A 22,241-nucleotide genomic window follows, 5' to 3' on the forward strand; every position below is an offset into this window, starting at 1 on the left:
AAGATCCACCTCATCATCAGGATCATTTCCTTCTCAGGTCACTCTTTGTTGAATATGACCTGGCACCAAAATACCTTCATGCTGTTTTTGACATTGCAAACACAGAGTTTATTTTTTTTTACTCTAAAAGCTTGATGATCAAAAAAGTCACTTAAAATCAACATTGCATTTCTATGAACACAAACATAACAATGGCAGGAGCTTGTAACAGTGAACAGTGAAAAGACTGCTTTTTTATACCCCCAAATTAGATTATTTATATAACTTCTGTCTCTATATATGAATACACAACCAGTGTAACTCTGCATCATGTATAACCACAAGAATGGTAAATTATATTCCATATATATCCAAAACCACTCTACTGTCATGTATATCTGAAAAGAATAAAAATTTTAAACAATTATACTATATAGATTTAGAAGTGTTGTGTTAGTATACTACTTAAATTATGAAACAAACATCCATTTTCTTCAATGTTAAATTTATTCTAATAAACACAAATCACATTTACATATCTGGTTGTAAATATCAAAGGGTAAATATTATTTCTGTAAAAAACTCAGTGGTTAGAAAATTACCAATCATTCTTTGGTTATTTCATTAAGTAAATCTACCTTAAAAAATGTAAATGAGAAAACAGAAAACAGATCAAACATTTCTGAGAAAAATTTACTGTCTAAATTGACATGTAACATAAATATATAAAACTTATTTCAAAGAAATGACATGAGAAAAAGAATATGAATTATATCATAAGATTAATTGGCAAGCAGGGAGGTTAGGGAAGGCCATTAGGTGGAATCCCACCAGCCAAGCCCACACGGACCCCTCAACACAGACTCTGAAAGCTAGAAGATCCTGGAATAACATATTTCAAACACTGAAAGACAATGGGCTCCAACCAAGAATCGTGTATCCGGCGAAATTAAGCTTCAGGTTAGAAGATGAAATTAAAACCTTCCACAATAAACAAAAGTTAAAAGAATTCGCAGCTAGAAAACCATCTCTTCAAAAAATCCTTGGCAAAACATTACAGGAAGAGGAAATGGAAAACAACATTGAAAACCAACAATGGGAGGTAGGACAGTAAAGGGGGGAAAGTAGTCAAAGAGGATAACAAATCAGGTTTAGTAACATCAATAAACAAATATGGATAGAAGAACAAACCATATCTCAATAATAACCCTAAATGTTAATGGCTTAAACTCACCAATTAAGAGACACAGGCTAGTAGAATGGATCAAAAAACAAGACCCAACAATATGCTGTCTACAGGAGACGCATTTGATAGGAAAAGATATACATAGACTGAAGGTGAAAGGTTGGGAAAAATCATATCACTCATATGGACCGCGGAAACAAGCAGGAGTGTCCATACTCATATCTAGTAAAATAGATTTCAAGCCAAAGCTAATCAAAAGGGATATAGAAGGACACTTCATACTGCTCAAGGGAACCATACACCAACAAGACATAACAATCATAAATATATATGCCCCAAATAATGGTGCAGCTGTATTCATCAAGCAAACTCTTCTCAAGTTCAAGAGTCTAATAGACCAACATACAATAATCATGGGAGACTTCAACACACCTCTCTCACCACTGGACAGATCTTCCAAACAAAAGTTAAATAAGGAAACTATAGAACTCAATAACACAATTAACAACCTAGACTTAATTGACATATATAGACTATACCACCCAACATCAAGTAGCTACACTTTTTTCTCAGCAGCACATGGAACCTTCTCAAAAATAGACCATATACTATGTCACAGGGCAACTCTTAGACAATACAAAGGGGTAGAGATAATACCATGCATCTTATCTGATCATAATGGAATGAAACTGAAAATCAATGATAAAAGAAGAAAGGAAAAAGCAAGCATCACCTGGAGAATGAACAATAGGTTGCTGAGTGATCAATGGGTTTTAGAAGACATCAAGGAGGAAATTAAAAAATTCCTAGAGTTAAATGAAAACACAGACACAACATATCGGAATCTATGGGACACATTGAAAGCAGTTCTAAGAGGAAAATTCATTGCTTGGAGTTCATTCCTCAAAAAAAGAAAAAACCAACAAATAAATGATCTCATACTTCATCTCAAAATCCTAGAAAAAGAAGAGCAAAACAACAGCAAAAGAAGTAGAAGGCAAGAAATAATTAAAATCAGAGCTGAAATTAATGAAATTGAAACAAAAGAAACAATTGAAAAAATTGACAAAACTAAAAGCTGGTTCTTTGAAAAAATAAATAAAATTGACAGACCCTTAGCCATGCTAACGAAGAGAAGAAGAGAGAGAACCCAAATTACTAGCATACGGGATGAAAAAGACAATATCACAACAGACACTTCAGAAATACAGAAGATAATCAGAAATTACTTTGAATCCTTATACTCCAATAAAATAGATGATAGTGAAGGCATAGATAAATTCCTTGAGTCCTATGATCTGCCCAGATTGAGCCAGGAGGATATAGACAACCTAAACAGACCAATAACAATAGAGGAAATAGAAGAAACCATCAAAAGACTACCAACTAAGAAAAGCCCAGGACCGGATGGGTATACAGCAGAGTTTTACAAAACCTTTAAAGAGGAACTAACACCAATACTTTTCAAGCTATTTCAGGAAATAGAAAAAGAGGGAGAACTTCCAAATTCATTCTACGAGGCCAACATCACCCTGATTCCGAAACCAGACAAAGACACATCAAAGAAGGAAAACTACAGACCAATATCTCTAATGAACCTTGACGCAAAAATCCTCAATAAAATTCTGGCGAATCGGATTCAAATACATATCAAAAAAATTATACATCATGATCAAGTAGGATTCATCCCTGGGATGCAAGGCTGGTTTAATATACGGAAATCAATAAATGTTATTCACCACATCAATAGACTTAAAAATAAGAACCATATGATCATCTCAATAGATGCAGAAAAAGCATTCGACAAAGTACAGCATCCCTTTATGTTCAAAACGCTAGAAAAATTAGGGATAACAGGATCATACCTCAACATTGTAAAAGCAATCTATGATAAGCCACAGGCCAGCATCATTCTGAATGGAGAAAAATTGAAGGCATTCCCTCTAAGATCTGGTACAAGACAGGGATGCCCTCTCTCACCACTTCTGTTCAACATAGTCCTCGAAACACTGGCCAGAGCAATTAGACAGTCAAAAGAAATTAAAGGCATAAAAATAGGAAAAGAAGAACTTAAATTATCACTATTTGCAGATGATATGATTCTATACCTAGCAGACCCAAAAGGGTCTACAAAGAAGCTATTAGAGCTAATAAATGAATTCAGCAAAGTGGCAGGATATAAGATCAACACGCATAAATCAAAGGCATTCCTGTATATGAGCGACAAATCCTCTGAAACGGAAATGAGGACAACAACTCCATTCACAATATCCTCAAAAAAAAATAAAATACTTGGGAATCAACCTAACAAAAGAGGTGAAAGATTTATACAATGAAAATTACAGAACCCTAAAGAAAGACATAGAAGAAGACCTTAGAAGATGGAAAAACATACCCTGCTCATGGATAGGCAGAACTAACATCATCAAAATGGCGATATTACCAAAAGTTCTCTATAAGTTCAATGCAATGCCAATCAAAATCCCAACAGCATATCTTGTAGAAATAGATAAAAGAATCATGAAATTCATATGGAATAATAAAAGACCCAGAATAGCAAAAACAATACTAAGCAGGAAGTGTGAATCAGGCGGTATAGCGATACCAGACTTCAAACTATACTACAGAGCAATAGTAACAAAAACAGCATGGTACTGGTACCAAAACAGGCGGGTGGACCAATGGTACAGAATAGAGGACACAGTAACCAATCCACAAAACTACAACTATCTTATTTTTGATAAAGGGGCTAAAAGCATGCAATGGAGGAAGGATAGCATCTTCAACAAATGGTGCTGGGAAAACTGGAAATCCATTTACACCAAAATGAATCTGAATCCCTATCTCTCGCCGTGCACAAAAGTTAACTCAAAATGGATCAAGGAGCTTGATATTAAATCAGAGACACGGCATCTGATAGAAGAAAAAGTTGGTTATGATCTACACGCTGTGGGATCGGGCTCCAAATTCCTCAATAGGACACCCATAGCGCTAGAGTTAACAAATAGAATCAACAAATGGGACTTACTCAAACTAAAAAGTTTTTTCTCAGCAAAAGAAACAATAAGAGAGATAAATAGGGAGCCTACATCCTGGGAACAAATCTTTACTCCACACACTTCAGATAGAGCCCTAATAACCAGAATATACAAAGAACTCAAAAAATTAGACAATAAGATAACAAATAACCCAATCAACAAATGGGCCAAGGACCTGAACAGACACTTCTCAGAGGAGGACATACAATCAATCAACAAGTACATGAAAAAATGCTCACCATCGCTAGCAGTCAGAGAAATGCAAATCAAAACTACCCTAAGATACCATCTCACTCCAGTAAGACTGGCAGCCATTAGGAAGTCAAACAACAATAAGTGCTGGAGAGGATGCGGGGAAAAGGGCACTCTTGTTCATTGCTGGTGGGACTGCAAATTGGTGCAGCCAATTTGGAAAGCAGTATGGAGATTTCTTGGAAAGCTGGGAATGGAACCACCATTTGACCCAGCTATTCCCCTTCTCGGTCTATTCCCTAAAGCCCTAACAAGAGCATGCTACAGGGACACTGCTACATCGATGTTCATAGCAGCTCAATTCACGATAGCAAGACTGTGGAACCAGCCTAGATGCCCTTCAATAGATGAATGGATAAAAAAAATGTGGCATTTATACACTATGGAGTATTACTCTGCATTAAAAAATGACAAAATTATAGAATTTGGAGGGAAATGGATGGCATTAGAGCAGATTATGCTAAGTGAAGCTAGTCAATCTTTAAAAAACAAATACCAAATGACTCCTTTGATATAAGGGGTGTAAACAAGGACAGGGTAGGGACGAAGAGCTTGAGAAGAATATTTACAGTAAACAGGGATGAGAGGTGGGAGGGAAAGGGAGTGAGAAGGGAAATTGCATGGAAATGGAAGGCGATCCTCAGGGTTATACAAAATGTCATATAAGAGGTAAGGAGGGGTAAGTCAAGAGAATACAAATGGAAGACATGATTTACAGTAGAAGGGGTAGAGAGAGAAAAGGGGAGGGGAGGGGAGGGGAGGGGAGGGGGGATAGTAGACAATAGGACAGACAGCAGAATACATCAGACACTAGAAAGGCAATATGTCAATCAATGGAAGGGTAACTGATGTGATACAGCAATTTGTATACGGGGTAAAAGTGGGAGTTCATAATCCACTTGAATCAAACCGTGTAATATGATGTATTAAGAACTATGTAATGTTATGAACGACCAATAAAAACAAAGAATTATATCATAAATAAGTGTTCATCCAATCTTTGTTAAAATGATACTTCTTTGCTATAGTGGGTTATACAACATTATTAAAATAATTATGCATGCCTCTTTAAAGTGGTTAAGAGACTTTGCATAATCTGCTTTCATGGTATTATTATTAGATATTTTTGGACCAGAGTCCTCAGGTAGCAGTAGTGTCACACTCACTTTTTACCCAAAGCCTCACGTCCTCCCATAGGACATACATGTGGGACTCCTGGGACAGTGTCTGGTACTGGGAAGTTGGAAACATGGGGCCTTTACCATGTGCCCATGCAGGGTACTGGGAGGGAACCCTGCTCTTGCTCCTTCCCAGATGCAAATTATCCATGATGCTAAGTCTCGTTGACCTTCTCACTGGCAAATCACACAGTTCTGGCTTCATATTAAAGTGATGACAGATATTGTTTTGTACCTATCAGCAACAGGCTTTGCACCATGAGCTGTTCTTCAAAAGATGTGTAACTCTCTAGAGCAGGTGACATGACAGTTCCCAAACTCCCATGGTCTACATTGGGATTCTCCTAGGGGCCTTTCCCTAAATAGCAGATTTTGTCTCCTATCACAAGTCCTCTCTCTCTCTCTCTCTAGAGAGAGAGAGAGAGAGAGAGAGAGAGAGAGAGAGAGAGGATAAGTTTAAGATTGTCCATACAGCTGGGGACCAGAACCACTGTGGCATATGTCACAGGGTCTCCTCACACTGGAATACATACACATTCATAAACATTCACTGTAGCTCATATAGAAGACTCCATGGGCCTCAGCTCTGTGCCCAGAGCAGGACCCCGTGCAGAGAGGTACACTAGGTCCTCAGCAGACAGTTCCCAGGTTTACCCCCACCCATACCTCCTTTCTGGAATTGGTGCCAAGGCATAGGGTAATGTGATCTGTGGAGACTGGAATATGGTCAGGGGAAATGGTAATCCCAGATAACCTGATGCAGTTGGTGAAAGACAAGAAGCTCTTGACCATCCTGTCCAAATTCTGAGGGATCTTCAACCACCTTCATCGGCTGCCAGAGAGAGGAATTAGCAGACTACATAAAGTCATGTACACACATTAAATGGCAGTACAAAAAAGAAAAGGAGTGCAAAATTTCCTAATTATGTGGGGCCTATTATTAAGTTATGAGATAAACTAAATGTGTCTGTAGAGGATATTCTGATTTTTGCAACTCCAAAATGGTGTGACCACTTTGGAAAGCAGATTGGAGATTCCTTAGAAAATTTTCAATGGAATCACCATTTGACCCAGCATTCCCACTCTTAGATGTATACACCAAAGACTTAAAATCACACCATAGTGATGCAGTGATATCAGTGTTCATAGCAGCTTAATTCACAGTAGCTAAACTGTGGAAACAATCTAGATGCCCTTAAACATTTGAATGTATAAACAAACTGTGGTACATTTGCAGAATGGAATATTCCTTAGCCTTAAAGAAGAATGAAATATAGCATTGACAGATACGTGGACAGAGTTGGGAATATCATGGAACAAAATAAGTCATTCCCCAAAAGCCAAAGCCCAAATATTTTCTCTGATAAGTGGATCAGGTCCATAATATTCTGGGGGAAAGTCAAGAGAATAATGGGAAATTTTGGATTGAGCAGAGGAGAGGAGGTGGAGGGGAGGGTGTATGGGGGCAAGATGGTTGAATGAGAAAGACATTACTACCCTTTGTAGGTATGATTTAATGAATGGACTGACTCTGCATCATCTACAACCAGAGAAATGAAAATCTGTGCTCTATTCGTGTAAAAAAATCCAAAATATCTAGATTTTAATTTTCTTGGTAGGATCTTTGGCCCGGAGGATTCACAGCCAAAGAGCTACAGGCAGAAGCTGGAGGTAAAACAATGGCCATAGGCAAAGTCTCAAAGATAAAGAGAAGGAGGAGCAAGATAGAGCAAACTGAATTGGAAGCATATACATGAAGATTCAGATGTACTAATCACTGTGGAAGTTGTTCAGAATAGAGCAAAGTAAACTATAGAGGGCCATTGAAGAATTGAAGCAAATACTGGTACCTGCAGCAGAATGGGAAAAATGTTAAAACTGAGTTAAAATTATAGAACCTTTATTTTATCCATCTTTAATAAAATTTTGAGAACAAGGTACATCCATGATGTGTCACTGTGTTGGGCAAACTTAAGAAGATGCAGTTGATGAAACTTCTGATTCTGAATGACACCTGCAGAGGTGCCAACACTAAATCATCTACCCTTGCCTTTTCTCTTGTTGCAACAGCCCAGGCTGCTCCTAGGATCACACCTGGGGCTGCACCTTTTCTCTCACCAGTGACCCTGAGTACTCGTCTCCAGCTGACCCTACCATAATACCTTTGATCAGACAAATACAGACCTCTGTCATGCCCAAAGGAACTCCTCACATTGATGCTGTGATAGCCCCTCCAGGGCCAGAGGCTGGGTTGATCTACACACCCTACAAATACCTGACACGTTGGCACCAGCCACTTCAGCTCTTGAGTGCCCTTTGAACCCAATGGTGTATGAGGTGCAGTGTCCTACTAAAGTTCGAAGGCACAATGTGTGTGTCCGTCCTTTCCAAAGGATTGTGACTGAAGGTGGAGCTGACACTGGCAACTCACTTATGAACTTCTTATCTCTGAACTCTTTGCCCAGTAATGACCTGACCATGCCTGCCTGCTGATCACTTAAATGGTTATTGCCTTTCCTTGCCTGTGGTCATTGCAGCAGGTAACATTGACAGTGAAAAATGACACTATGATTTCTTTCATCTTCATGTCAAATATATTTAATCTGAATATTTTGTATGTTTATCAAATATTTTGTATGAAATTTATTTATTTATGAAATTTATTTATTTATGAAATAATAGATGAGTAATATTTATGAGTAATGTTGGCTCTGAACAATTTTTGAAAACTTAGTTGACAAAATATTGGACCAATGAAAAAGAAGCATGAATTTTGAAATCTGAATGCATTGGTTCTCAGTACTTTTTCTCTTACATATTTTTTTAGTTATCAATGAACCTTTATTTTATTTATTTATATGTGGTGCTAAGAATCTTACCCAGTGCTTTACATAGGCTAGGCGAGTGCTCTATCATTGAGTTATATCCCCAGCCCATCATTTAAAAAAAAGTAACATTTTTAGTTGCAGATGGACACAATGCCTTTATATTATTTATTATATGTAGTGCTTAGGATAAAACCCATGGCCTCACACATGTGAGGTAAGTACTCTACCACTTAGCTATAATCCCAGTCCCTGTATCATCATTCTTTATTGAATTTACTTCTTATTAAAGTATACAGTTTTAAGACATATTTTTACAGTATTATGTAATTTTAGCATGGTTAGATTGGAGTGATGCCTATATGTTACCATAGAGCAGACATTTATATTTTGTCTAGACTTTATTATTATCTTGGTAGTTTTCATGCTCTCTCTATATAGAACCCAACCTATTTCCAATGAGAAACATGTCATTTAATGTATTTATCACCATTGGTACAAGTTTATAATGTACGTTTCCAACTTGTTTTATATGTATGTGATATATTACAAAAAATTCTTCTTGAGAAAAGGATACAAAAATGTAAAACCACAATATTTATAAATGAAAATTGCCAATTGTTTCCCAGCCCTTTCTTATATTGGGTGTCTTGAGATTCAGTTAGCTAATGAATGGATCAATTAATTAAACACTTACGAAATTTAGTTGGGATTTCACTTAGCTTGCAATATAATTATTCATTTTATTTCACCTACTCACCCACATTGTTAATTTAGTGAATGTTATAATACCAACCTGAAAAACAACCTAAAAAGCAAACTGAGGGGTATGGGAGGAGAGTACTGATGGTGATGGGGGTCACCAGGGTAACTACTTTGTAATTCATTGAGATCTACCTCAGGCATATCTACCTCTTTTCAGTGTGTCTTATTTTATAGAATGAGTTGAAAAAGCAACTCTTATCAAGGAAATATAATTTTATATAAAAATTTATCAAGAAGGACTAATATTAAAATTATTAACAAACACACAAAACTGTAAATTCTATACATAATAGACTGTTATGTCTTTGGAACCATAAAAACAACTCCTGCTCCAAGTCTTGCTGACTAATTCCAGGTGCTGTGCACTATAGGTGTCATCTCTCCTGTGTTCCAGGGCCGAAATTACTTCTCTCCCAGGTGTTTTACAGGGTCTATAACACAGAATCAGGTAAAAAGGTCACTTTGGATGAGTTGCTGGCCACAGAGAGTGGCCAGGACCACAATTGTTCTCAGGAAATGCAAGATGAATTTGGGCCCTAATCTCTCCTGGGGTCTGGGCAGGGAGCACTGAGGCTGGTATGCTGCCCTCAGCTGAGAGTGTTGTCTGTGGGAAGAGTGTCTATGAATGTCCTCAGGAGGAAATTCTTCTGAAGCTGCTCCCATAGAGAGTAAACAGGAGGCAATGGGAAGGGTTCTCTAGGACATTTGGGTGTAAAGGCTGAGTAGCACACACCTGGGACCCTGAGGAGCAGCACCTGTGATGACACAGGGTGGCGCAAGGACCCTGGCTCCTCCAGCCCTACCCTCTTTAGCTGTATCTTCAGAGAGCTCCATGCACTGATTTTAACCAAATTGTACTTCCCCTTGCATAGCCATGGTCACATGCAACTGGGGACACTTGAGTGCTCTAATTTCTTCTGATTCACTGCATAAAGTACAACAAAAAATTTAAGAAACCAATGGAGAATAGAATATTTTAATTTTGACCTCTGCTCTCCCTCCCATTTTTTTCCACACTCAAATTGCCACTTCCTAAACTGTTTCATCACTTTTGCTGCATTGAGCCCACATTTTAAACTAGGAGAGGGCCCCTGGAAACAATTCATGTTATGGGAACAACTTTCCAACTGTGTAATCTTGACCTAGGAAAGGAAGGGTAAATTCATGCATGCTCAGAACCAGCAAAGGCAGGAGAACCCAGCTATTCAGTGGTCAGTAAAATAGAACCAGATTGTTTATGTCTCATGCATCAGGCAACAACTCAATATTTCTGAAGCCCCCTGCACTCAAGCTCAGTACATGGACATGCAGTATTGCTCAGCATGATTCAGTGGTGTGGCCTGTGGTCAAAACCAGGGCAAGACAAAGAATGCTAGTGCAGAGAGATTTAACAGAAATTAAAGGTCCAAGGACCTCAAAGATCTGAATGAGGATAGCACATTCAGAAAAGTCATAAATGTGGGAAATATGAAACATATAAAAGCTACAAAAGCTATACATAAGAAAGGATAAATAAGAGAACCAATAGGAAATCAATTACGTACAGATTTCTGGTCCTTTACTCCTCCTCTTTCTCCTCCTCCTTTTCTTCCTCCTTCTCCTCCTCCTCCTCCTCCTCCTCCTCCTCCTCTTCCTCCTCCTCCTCCTCCTCCTCCTCCTCCTCTTCCTCCTCCTCCTCCTCTTCTTCCTCCTCCTCCTCCTCCTCCTCCTCCTCCTCTATGTCTTCTCTGTGGACCATGGCCATGATGGTGATGATGTGGCCTTATAAAAAGGAAAGGCAGAGTTAAAGTCAAGGTAAGAACTGAGTTGCTCCTTTTCCTGGTGTTCTAGAACCCACAGTCAAAGCTCTCCATTCTTCCTCTTGTCTGCATTCCTGTCTCCTGGCCTCCATCACCTCACCTCTGCAATGAGAAATAGATCTAGCATCCCAAGAGCTCTTTTCCAGTTCACATTCTGCCACTGTACTTGGTAGGGATTCTGAGTCATCCTGTTCCTCCAAGAGGCAGCCACAGTCTCCCTGATTTTATGGACTTAGGCCTCTTAAATACAAGCAAATTCAGATTTTCCTCCTAGTCCCAGGGCTTGGGAATTAGATGAAGACTTGAGGTTAGAAACATGTTCAAGGAGGAACTTCTCTCCATTCTTTTACAGGAGAACACAGTGGCCTATTCAAGGAGAACTGAAACAATTTTCTTTTTTTTTTTTTTTTTTTTTTTTACAAAATAAATCATTTTTTTTTTTTATTGGTCGTTCATAACATTACATAGTTCATAATACATCATATTACACAGTTTGATTCACGTGGATTATGAACTCCCCCTTTTACCCCATATACAAATTGCTGTATCATATCAGTTTCCCTTCCATTGCTTGACATATTGCCTTTCTAGTGTCTGATGTATTCTGCTGTCTGTCCTATTCTCTACTGTCCCCCCTCCCCTCCCCTCCCCTCCCCTCCCCTCCCCTTTTCTTTCTCTACCCCTTCTACTGTAAATCATTTCTTCCATTTGTATTATCTTGTCTTGCCCCTCCTTTCCTCTTATATGACATTTTGTATAACCCTGAGGATCGCCTTCCATTTCCATGCAATTTCCCTTCTCACTCCCTTTCCCTCCCACCTCTCATCCCTGTTTAATGTAAATCTTCTTCTCAAGCTCTTCGTCCCTACCCTGTCCTTGTTTACTCCCCTTATATCAAAGGAGTCATTTGGTATTTGTTTTTTAAAGATTGACTAGCTTCACTTAGCATAATCTGCTCTAATGCCAACCATTTTCCTCCAAATTCTATGATTTTGTCATTTTTTAATGCAGAATAATACTCCATAGTATATAAATGCCACATTTTTTTTATCCATTCATCTATTGAAGGGCATCTAGGCTGGTTCCACAGTCTTGCTATCGTGAATTGAGCTGCTATGAACATCGATGTAGCAGTGTCCCTGTAGCATGCTCTTGTTAGGGCTTTAGGGAATAGACCGAGAAGGGGAATAGCTGGGTCAAATGGTGGTTCCATTCCCAGCTTTCCGAGAAATCTCCATACTGCTTTCCAAATTGGCTGCACCAATTTGCAGTCCCACCAGCAATGAACAAGAGTGCCCTTTTCCCCACATCCTCTCCAGCACTTATTGTTGTTTGACTTCCTAATGGCTGCCAGTCTTACTGGAGTGAGATGGTATCTTAGGGTAGTTTTGATTTGCATTTCTCTGACTGCTAGCGATGGTGAGCATTTTTTCATGTACTTGTTGATTGATTGTATGTCCTCCTCTGAGAAGTGTCTATTCAGGTCCTTGGCCCATTTATTGATTGGGTTATTTGTTATCTTATTGTCTAATTTTTTGAGTTCTTTGTATATTCTGGTTATTAGGGCTCTATCTGAAGTGTGTGGAGTAAAGATTTGTTCCCAGGATGTAGGCTCCCTGTTTATCTCTCTTATTGTTTCTTTTGCTGAGAAAAAACTTTTTAGTTTGAGTAAGTCCCATTTGTTGATTCTATTTGTTAACTCTAGCGCTATGGGTGTCCTATTGAGGAATTTGGAGCCCGACCCCACAGCATGTAGGTCGTAGCCAACTTTTTCTTCTATCAGATGCCATGTCTCTGATTTAATATCAAGCTCCTTGATCCATTTTGAGTTAACTTTTGTGCACGGGGAGAGATAGGGATTCAGATTCATTTTGGTGCAAATGGATTTCCAGTTTTCCCAGCACCATTTGTTGAAGATGCTATCTTTCCTCCATTGCATGCTTTTAGCCCCTTTATCAAAAATAAGATAGTTGTAGTTTTGTGGATTGGTTACTGTGTCCTCTATTCTGTACCATTGGTCCACCCGCCTGTTTTGGTACCAGTACCATGCTGTTTTTGTTACTATTGCTCTGTAGTATAGTTTGAAGTCTGGTATCGCTATACCGCCTGATTCACACTTCCTGCTTAGTATTGTTTTTGCTATTCTGGGTCTTTTATTATTCCATATGAATTTCATGATTCTTTTATCGATTTCTGCAAGATATGCTGTTGGGATTTTGATTGGCATTGCATTGAACTTATATAGGACTTTTGGTAATATCGCCATTTTGATGATGTTAGTTCTGCCTATCCATGAGCAGGGTATATTTTTCCATCTTCTAAGGTCTTCTTCTATATCTTTCTTTAGGGTTCTGTAATTTTCATTGTATAAATCTTTCACCTCTTTTGTTAGGTTGATTCCCAAGTATTTTATTTTTTGGGGGGATATTGTGAATGGAGTAGTTGTCCTCATTTCCGTTTCGGAGGATTTGTTGCTGATATACAGGAATGCCTTTGATTTATGCGTGTTGATCTTATATCCTGCCACTTTGCTGAATTCATTTATTAGCTCTAATAGCTTCTTTGTAGACCCTTTTGGGTCTGCTAGGTATAGAATCATATCATCTGCAAATAGTGATAATTTAAGTTCTTCTTTTCCTATTTTTATGCCTTTAATTTCTTTCGTCTGCCTTATTGCTCTGGCCAGTGTTTCGAGGACTATGTTGAACAGAAGTGGTGAGAGAGGGCATCCCTGTCTTGTACCAGATCTTAGAGGGAATGCCTTCAATTTTTCTCCATTCAGAATGATGCTGGCCTGTGGCTTATCATAGATTGCTTTTACAATGTTGAGGTATGATCCAGTTATCCCTAATTTTTCTAGAGTTTTGAACATAAAGGGATGCTGTACTTTGTCGAATGCTTTTTCTGCATCTATCGAGATGATCATATGGTTCTTATTTTTAAGTCTATTGATGTGGTGGATAACATTTATTGATTTCCGTATATTGAACCAACCTTGCATACCAGGGATGAATCCTACTTGATCATGGTGTATAATTTTTTTGATATGTATTTGAATCCGATTCGCCAGAATTTTATTGAGGATTTTTGCATCAAGGTTCATTAGAGATATTGGTCTGTAGTTTTCTTTCTTTGAAGTGTCTTTGTCTGGTTTCGGAATCAGGGTGATGTTGGCCTCGTAGAATGAATTTGGAAGTTCTCCCTCTTTTTCTATTTCCTGAAATAGCTTGAAAAGTATTGGTGTTAGTTCCTCTTTAAAGGTTTTGTAAAACTCTGCTGTATACCCGTCCGGTCCTGGGCTTTTCTTAGTTGGTAGTCTTTTGATGGTTTCTTCTATTTCCTCTATTGTTATTGGTCTGTTTAGGTTGTCTATATCCTCCTGGCTCAATCTGGGCAGATCGTAAGACTCAAGGAATTTATCTATGCCTTCACTATCTTCTATTTTATTGGAGTATAAGGATTCAAAGTAATTTCTGATTATCTTCTGTATTTCTGTAGTGTCTGTTGTGATATTGCCTTTTTCATCCCGTATGCTAGTAATTTGGGTTCTCTCTCTTCTTCTCTTCGTTAGCATGGCTAAGGGTCTGTCAATTTTATTTATTTTTTCAAAGAACCAGCTTTTAGTTTTGTCAATTTTTTGAATTGTTTCTTTTGTTTCAAATTCATTAATTTCAGCTCTGATTTTAATTATTTCTTGCCTTCTACTTCTTTTGCTGTTGTTTTGCTCTTCTTTTTCTAGGATTTTGAGATGAAGTATGAGATCATTTATTTGTTGGTTTTTTCTTTTTTTGAGGAATGAACTCCAAGCAATGAATTTTCCTCTTAGAACTGCTTTCAATGTGTCCCAAAGATTCCGATATGTTGTGTCTGTGTTTTCATTTAACTCTAGGAATTTTTTAATTTCCTCCTTGATGTCTTCTAATACCCATTGATCACTCAGCAACCTATTGTTCATTCTCCAGGTGGTGCTTGATTTTTCCTTTCTTCTTTTATCATTGATTTTCAGTTTCATTCCATTATGATCAGACAAGATGCATGGTATTATCTCTACCTCTTTGTATTGTCTAAGAGTTGCCCTGTGACATAGTATATGGTCTATTTTTGAGAAGGTTCCATGTGCTGCTGAGAAAAAAGTGTAGCTACTTGATGTTGGGTGGTATAGTCTATATATGTCAATTAAGTCTAGGTTGTTAATTGTGTTATTGAGTTCTATAGTTTCCTTATTTAACTTTTGTTTGGAAGATCTGTCCAGTGGTGAGAGAGGTGTGTTGAAGTCTCCCATGATTACTGTATGGTGGTCTATTAGACTCTTGAACTTGAGAAGAGTTTGCTTGATGAACACGGCTGCACCATTATTTGGGGCATATATATTTATGATTGTTATGTCTTGTTGGTGTATGGTTCCCTTGAGCAGTATGAAGTGTCCTTCTTTATCCCTTTTGATTAGCTTTGGCTTGAAATCTATTTTATTAGATATGAGTATGGACACTCCTGCTTGTTTCCGTGGTCCATATGAGTGATATGATTTTTCCCAACCTTTCACCTTCAGTCTATGTACATCTTTTCCTATCAAATGCGTCTCCTGTAGACAGCATATTGTTGGGTCTTGTTTTGTGATCCATTCTACTAGCCTGTGTCTCTTAATTGGTGAGTTTAAGCCATTAACATTTAGGGTTATTATTGAGATATGGTTTGTTCTTCTATCCATATTTGTTTATTGATGTTACTAAACCTGATTTGTTATCCTCTTTGACTACTTTCCCCCCTTTACTGTCCAACCTCCCATTGTTGGTTATCAATGTTATTTTCCATTTCCTCTTCCTGTAATGTTTTGCCAAGGATTTTTTGAAGAGATGGTTTTCTAGCTGCGAATTCTTTTAACTTTTGTTTATCATGGAAGGTTTTAATTTCATCTTCTAACCTGAAGCTTAATTTCGCCGGATACACGATTCTTGGTTGGAATCCATTTTCTTTAAGCGTTTGAAATATGTTATTCCAGGATCTTCTAGCTTTTAGAGTCTGTGTTGAGAGATCAGCTGTTATCCTGATTGGTTTACCCCTAAATGTAATCTGCTTCCTTTCCCTTGTAGCTTTTAAAATTCTCTCCTTATTCTGTATGTTGGACATCTTCATTATAATGTGTCTAGGTGTGGATCTCTTATGATTTTGCACATTCGGCGTCCTGTAGGCTTCTAGGATTTGGGATTCTGTCTCATTCTTCAAGTCTGGGAAGTTTTCTTGTATTATTTCACTGAATAGATTGCTTAATCCTTTGGTTTGGAGCTCTGTGCCTTCCTGTATCCCAATGACTCTTAAGTTTGGTCTTTTGATATTATCCCATAGCTCTTGAATGTGCTGCTCATGGTTTCTTAGTAGACTTGCTGAGCTATCTATGTTCTTTTCAAGTTGAAATACTCTGTCTTCATTGTCTGATGTTCTATCTTCTAAGTGATCCACTCTGCTGGTAGTATTCTCAATTGAGTTTTTAAGTTGGTTTATTGTTTCCTGCATTTCTAGTATTTCTATTTGTTTGTTTTTTATTACCTCTATCTCCCTGTGAAATTGATCTTTTACCTCCTGGATTTGTTTGTCGATGTGATCTTTCATTGTCTGATTTTGCTGTCTCATGTCTTCCTTGAGACTCCAGATCATCTGAAGCATGTATGTCCTGAGCTCTCTATCTGACATTCCATCTGTTGCAGCTATTACCTCTTCTAAAGTTGAGTTGACCTGCATTGCCTGTGGTCCTTTCTTTCCTTGTCGTTTCATACCGCTGGCGTTTCTTTCTGCTTGGTGAAATTGTTGTGTCTTTGATATTTTCCCTCTATTTATTTATATTGCTCTTGTATAGTTGGAAAATCACTCTTGCAGGGCAGGTAGTGGTTGTGATCCTCCTCCAATTAGTGTGAACCATCTACCATGCTGGCAGGCCCTAGGTCTGCTTTGCTTGTCGGTCAAAGGTCCACCTACTCAGCAGGCGCCAGGGGCACCTGTGTCACTGCGTAGGTTGCTGGGCCTAACCTCCTGATGGGTTGCAGGTTCGCCTCGTTTGCAGGCTCTGGGGGAGGGGCCGATTCCACCCCTCAGCAGGCTTTGGGCCCGCTCTGCTGTTGTTCACAGTCCCCCGCCTACCTGCAGACACTGGGGGAGGGGACGGGCCTAGCCCTCAGCCGTCCACCGGACCTGTCCTAGTGGGTCCGGTCCGCATTCCCTGCAGGCGCGTGTATCTGCTGTCTCTTGGCTGGTTGCTGGGCCTGACCCGCCCGCCCTAGGCTTGCAGGTTCGCCTCGCTTGCAGGCACTGGGGGAGGGGCCGGTTCCGCCCCTCAGCAGGCTTTGGGGCCGCTCTGCTTTTGTTCACAGTCCCCCGCCTACCTGCAGACACTGGGGGAGGGGACGGGCCTAGCCCTCAGCCGTCCACCGGACCTGTCCTAGTGGGTCCAGTCCGCGTTCCCTGCAGGAGCGTGTATCTGCTGTCACTTGGCTGGTTGCTGGGCCTGACCCGCCCGCCCGTGGCTTGCAGGGTCGCCTCGCTTGCAGGCACTGGGGGAGGGGCCGGTTCCACCCCTCAGCAGGCTTTGGGCCCGCTCTGCTTTTGTTCACAGTCCCCCGCCTACCTGCAGACACTCGGGGAGGGGACGGGCCTTGCCCTCAGCTGTCCACCAGACCTGTCCTAGTGGGTCCGGTCCGCGTTCCCCGCAGGCGCGTGTATCTGCTGTCTCTCGGCTGGTTGCTGGGCCTGACCCGCCCGCCGGTGGCTTGCAGGTTCGCCTCGCTTGCAGGCACTGGGGGAGGGGCCGGTTCCGCCCCTCAGTAGGCTTTGGGGCCGCTCTGCTGTTGTTCCCAGTCCCCCGCCTACCTGCAGACACTGGGGGAGGGGACGGGCCTTGCCCTCAGCCGTCCACCAGACCTGTCCTAGTGGGTCCAGTCCGCGTTCCCTGCAGGCTCGTGTATCTGCTGTCACTTGGCTGGTTGCTGGGCCTGACCCGCCCGCCCGTGGCTTGCAGGGTCGCCTCGCTTGCAGGCACTAGGGGAGGGGCCGGTTCCGCCCCTCAGCAGGCTTTGGGGCCGCTCTGCTTTTGTTCACAGTCCCCCGCCTACCTGCAGACACTGGGGGAGGGGACGGGCCTTGCCCTCAGCTGTCCACCGGACCTGTCCTAGTGGGTCCGGTCTGTGTTCCCCGCAGGCGCGTGTATCTGCTGTCTCTTGGATGGTTGCTGGGCCTGACCCGCCCGCCCGTGGCTTGCAGGTTCGCCTCGCTTGCAGGCACTGGGGGAGGGGCCGGTTCCGCCCCTCAGTAGGCTTTGGGGCCGCTCTGCTGTTGTTCCCAGTCCCCCGCCTACCTGCAGACACTGGGGGAGGGGACGGGCCTAGCCCTCAGCCGTCCACCGGACCTGTCCTAGTGGGTCCAGTCCGCGTTCCCTGCAGGCGCGTGTATCTGCTGTCACTTGGCTGGTTGCTGGGCCTGACCCGCCCGCCCGTGGCTTGCAGGGTCGCCTCGCTTGCAGGCACTAGGGGAGGGGCCGGTTCCGCCCCTCAGCAGGCTTTGGGGCCGCTCTGCTTTTGTTCCCAGTCCCCCGCCTACCTGCAGACACTGGGGGAGGGGACGGGCCTTGCCCTCAGCTGTCCACCGGACCTGTCCTAGTGGGTCCAGTCCGCGTTCCCCGCAGGCGCGTGTATCTGCTGTCTCTCGGCTGGTTGCTGGGCCTGACCCGCCCGCCCGTGGCTTGCAGGTTCGCCTCGCTTGCAGGCACTGGGGGAGGGGCCGGTTCCGCCCCTCAGTAGGCTTTGGGGCCGCTCTGCTGTTGTTCCCAGTCCCCCGCCTACCTGCAGACACTGGGGGAGGGGACGGGCCTAGCCCTCAGCCGTCCACCGGACCTGTCCTAGTGGGTCCAGTCCGCGTTCCCTGCAGGCGCGTGTATCTGCTGTCACTTGGCTGGTTGCTGGGCCTGACCCGCCCGCCCGTGGCTTGCAGGTTCGCCTCGCTTGCAGGCACTGGGGGAGGGGCCGGTTCCGCCCCTCAGTAGGCTTTGGGGCCGCTCTGCTGTTGTTCCCAGTCCCCCGCCTACCTGCAGACACTGGGAGAGGGGACGGGCCTAGCCCTCAGCCGTCCACCGGACCTGTCCTAGTGGGTCCAGTCCGCGTTCCCTGCAGGCGCGTGTATCTGCTGTCACTTGGCTGGTTGCTGGGCCTGACCCGCCCGCCCGTGGCTTGCAGGGTTGCCTCGCTTGCAGGCACTAGGGGAGGGGCCGGTTCCGCCCCTCAGCAGGCTTTGGGGCCGCTCTGCTTTTGTTCCCAGTCCCCCGCCTACCTGCAGACACTGGGGGAGGGGACGGGCCTTGCCCTCAGCTGTCCACCGGACCTGTCCTAGTGGGTCCAGTCCGCGTTCCCCGCAGGCGCGTGTATCTGCTGTCACTTGGCTGGTTGCTGGGCCTGACCCGCCCGCCCGTGGCTTGCAGGGTCGCCTCGCTTGCAGGCACTGGGGGAGGGGCCGGTTCCACCCCTCAGCAGGCTTTGGGCCCGCTCTGCTTTTGTTCACAGTCCCCCGCCTACCTGCAGACACTCGGGGAGGGGACGGGCCTTGCCCTCAGCTGTCCACCAGACCTGTCCTAGTGGGTCCGGTCCGCGTTCCCCGCAGGCGCGTGTATCTGCTGTCTCTCGGCTGGTTGCTGGGCCTGACCCGCCCGCCGGTGGCTTGCAGGTTCGCCTCGCTTGCAGGCACTGGGGGAGGGGCCGGTTCCGCCCCTCAGTAGGCTTTGGGGCCGCTCTGCTGTTGTTCCCAGTCCCCCGCCTACCTGCAGACACTGGGGGAGGGGACGGGCCTTGCCCTCAGCTGTCCACCGGACCTGTCCTAGTGGGTCCAGTCCGCGTTCCCCGCAGGCGCGTGTATCTGCTGTCTCTCGGCTGGTTGCTGGGCCTACAATTTTCTTTTAAGTCTCCCACATTTGGGAGTTTATTTCAACCAGAAATAGACAAAACACAGAAGAGAAAGTGCTGCTCTAAAAAGAGAACATTCAGAGTGGAATTGTGACTTCATACTCACTGCTTATCACTAGTGAGAGCTTCAATTACAGGTTTTCAAAGTGCTTCTAAGAAAGTATGTCCCACTAGATTCTTTCCATTGTCGATCAAACCTAAAGTGCAGATCTTATTTCTTTCATGCATAATGCAAAAAAATAATCAATAACGAAAGCCAAGCTACTTGATGTTTATTAGAGGCGAATTTAGGACAGAATGGGACTTAACATGAAAGATTGTGTTTAACTGGCAAAGCAAAAGTTGTCTTCTTATGAACAGGATGTCAGAAGGTCTACTAACTCTTATTTTTATGAAAATAACACATATTTCTGTTTATTTCTATTTTATTCCCATTTCTCATTTCCCACATGAGTAGGTGAACTCAAATCCTACCAGGAAACATTTCTCATTTTGCCATACCCCAAGGGCTGTTCCTACCTGCAGGCTCCTCCTCATCAAAGCTGGACTCATAGTCCTTGTTCCATATCCAACCTTTAGAGACACAGACACCATCAACAGAGTTACTTAAGATTGACTCATGCTTTCTTCTACACAATTAAGCTTATGATGGTTGCTAGGGTTGGATGTTTTTTATCCCATACTGGATTCTGTGATTGAGGCTTGGTTCTCAGTATGGCCACAATGTGATTTGTGAAATCTGTGTGAGGAAGGGTCTGCTTGGAGGTGTTGAGGACATTTGACAGTATGAGAGTCAGAAGTAAGAATATAGATTTCTCAAACCCTTGATAGATCTTGTTATATAAGAAGAGCAAATGAATCATCTGATCCTTGCTGGCTTCCTGTCTCCCCATGTGATGTCTCCCTCCTGCACCTGCATCCCTGCTGACACCACCAATCATGCAATGCAGGTAAGAGGGTATTGACTAAAGCCAAATGTTTGCCAGTGCCATGCTTTTGTATCTCCAGAACTGTAAGCTAAACACACCCAACTGTATAATTTATTCAGTTTCTGGGTTTCCTTATTAGAAAGAAAAATATAGTGATACTAATATTAATAGTCAGGATCATCCTCATCTCTGTTCTGGGTTCTCAGACCCTCTCTGAGTTCTGGGGAGTCAGAGGCCTCAAACAGGATGCTGCAAACAATTGCAAACCTTCTAATGAGAGAGTGGAGCTGTAAGGAGTCAAATTTTAACTACTTTCTTCCATTGGAACATTATCACTGTCTCCTTGAAACAGACCAAGCTGACATGCAAAATGTAATGCCAACAGTTTCAGGAATATAAACACCAGAATATATACTGTGCCAGCACCAGACCAGTTGCTCACAAGACAAAAGGAAATGCTCTCTGCTTTATGCACATGGGTCTACTGGCCACTTTGAAAGTATTGTTTTAAAATTAAAATAAAATTTAAAATACTGTTATTTTGGATGGCCAAGACCTGGAGTTCAAAGGTGAAGCAGGCAATAATTTCCTTCCCCTGGGTTTCCTTGGACAGCAGTTTGCCAGCATGTTCTCACTCCTCATACTCCCCATTTATAAGTAGTCTGTGGAGTCATGCAAAAGTGAAAAGTGCCAGGAACTCTCTGAGGGCCTGAGGAATCTACATAAACAAAGTCAACATTAAGATCCAGATGGCTCTGCACAAGGTCAAGCACGTCCCACCTAGAGCTCATGAGATATGTGTGTGAAAAGCTTGGACACAATGCTATCTTCTTAACTTACCTACTGATTCTGGCTAGTCCTGGTCAGATCCTAGGTGGATACCTGGTTCATTGCAGAGCCCCACATGCCTGACAAGTGAGATCTTAGCATAGAGTTGCATTTATCAAATGATGACATGGACTAATATGAAGACACTCTGCCCAGGGAGGGGTTCAGGGATGAGAAGGAATGATGACCACAGTGGTTCTACCCTCACGGTGACCAGTCAGTGTCAGTATCCATGTATGTGTGAATAGAAGGACCTAGACAGCATTTGAGACTGACAGTATGAAGACCTATCATATATACTGTCCATGTGGTACCCTGCAGGCCACACAGGGGGCAGCACAGATCTAAACTAGGGATCGGACAACACTGCTCTGCTGAGCTGGACCTTCACTAGAGCCCACCTTTTGCTCTGTAACTAGATGAGCTGCAGTTGTGCTGATCAGGCCCCATGAAAATCCATCCAGTTAAAACATATTTCTACAAACAAATGTCTACAAAAAGACCCAATAAGGTAGCTTTCAGTGTC

At 42.4% G+C, this 22,241-nt stretch overlaps 1 pseudogene; it reads left to right on the forward strand.

Annotated features, from left to right (window-relative positions):
* Positions 1-6,369: 6,369 nt before the first annotated feature.
* On the forward strand, positions 6,370-8,126 carry LOC113197389 (KH domain-containing RNA-binding protein QKI-like; annotated as a pseudogene).
* Positions 8,127-22,241: the final 14,115 nt, after the last annotated feature.

The sequence above is a fragment of the Urocitellus parryii genome, chromosome 3 (assembly GCF_045843805.1).
Source record: "Urocitellus parryii isolate mUroPar1 chromosome 3, mUroPar1.hap1, whole genome shotgun sequence".
NCBI lineage: Eukaryota > Metazoa > Chordata > Mammalia > Rodentia > Sciuridae > Urocitellus > Urocitellus parryii.